Source organism: Pygoscelis adeliae, unplaced genomic scaffold, assembly GCF_000699105.1.
Source record: "Pygoscelis adeliae isolate BGI_AS28 unplaced genomic scaffold, ASM69910v1 Scaffold156, whole genome shotgun sequence".
Classification (NCBI taxonomy): domain Eukaryota; kingdom Metazoa; phylum Chordata; class Aves; order Sphenisciformes; family Spheniscidae; genus Pygoscelis; species Pygoscelis adeliae.
The window spans coordinates 3,480,313-3,481,587 of NW_008825016.1; the positions used below are offsets into that span (position 1 = coordinate 3,480,313).

The window sequence follows — 1,275 nt, forward strand, 5'->3', positions numbered from 1 at the left end:
CTGCCTGGTGAGCTGCCTTCCTGGTGTTGCGACCATCAGGATGGGCGAGAGACAGTGACGAGTGTCAAGGCACTGGACCTTGTCTGTATGAAGGCCATTTCCCATGCCCCCCCCATCAGCTGACGAGCAGAAAGTTCCTCCAGTGAGCCAACTGAGCCAACTCTTAGCATTCTCCTCTGCACTAGCACCCAGACTTTTATTACTTAGCCTGGCAGGTGCTGATAAGTTATTTGCTAACCCCCGTTGTAGACACACCATTCAAAAAAGTAGAGAGAAAAAAGATCCTCTTAGGGAATTAAATCCAATGTTGAAACAAATCACCATTAATAGAGCAAATAATAGAAGAGAGGGTTAATTTTTTCAGCCAGGGTGTTACATGGATGCTGCTGGTCTCCTTACAGGAACAAGTTGGGTTATGTTTTTTTATTTTTCTGGCAAAGATGGTAAGAGCTTTGGGGATGTCAGTAGTTTTTAGGTGTAGCAGGAATCCTATGGCTGTCAATGGGTTGCTTCAGATTGAGAATGGGACAGATTTTTAATGACACTTCTCTAGAGACAGAGCCCAGTGGCCTCATTTTGACTGACGTGCCTGAACTGGCAGAGGAGAGACGAGACAGGCAATTCCAGTGAGCAGAATCCGAGGCTGCCAGCTGGGAATTGCACCGTGGGGCAACCGCGGGTGCTCAGCACCACCAAGCTCTTACAGCTGCAAGTTGCAAATTTCTCCTGTCTTGAGGGCTGCTGATCTCATCATCTGATCCATGTTCCCAGCTGTCCTTTAGGACGGTAACAAAGAATGTAATTATACTATTCACAGTACCTGTAAAATAAGGTTTCTCAAAGCTGCTACAGCATTTAGAAACTCATTTTCTAGAGCACTGGGTCTCAGTGATAAGGCCCATGCTTATGGATTAAATTTATAAATTTGTGGTGAGCCAGAAGATACAGTTTCAGATGAGAAAATACTAAAGCACGGCTCCACACACGTGACGATTTTCTCTGACAGCTAAGGCCCACGCACGAATGGAAGCTGGTCTAGTAACAACGGAGCAATGACCGCTTGTCCCTTAAAATTTACCGGGACACAAAGACAAGGCCGCCTGGCCTCCCAAGGAGTCTGGCAGCCGTTAAGCCGTGCCCTCACCCCGGCCCCGCTCACCTCGCCCGTCCGTGCCAGGCCGCTCGGGAGCCCTGGGCCCCTCACCTGGCTGCGGCCAACGGCCCCGCGGGGGCGAGGAGAGGATCGACCGTCACCTCACCGGCCCGGCCCCCTCC

General features: G+C 50.3%; 1 long non-coding RNA gene across 1 annotated transcript; it reads right to left on the minus strand.

The window, feature by feature from the left end:
* Positions 1-285: 285 nt before the first annotated feature.
* On the minus strand, positions 286-1,258 carry LOC103918846. The gene is made up of 2 exons (XR_663717.1): positions 1,160-1,258; positions 286-776 (listed from the first exon to the last, which is right to left on the minus strand). It is a non-coding gene; the product is annotated as an uncharacterized LOC103918846 (long non-coding RNA).
* Positions 1,259-1,275: the final 17 nt, after the last annotated feature.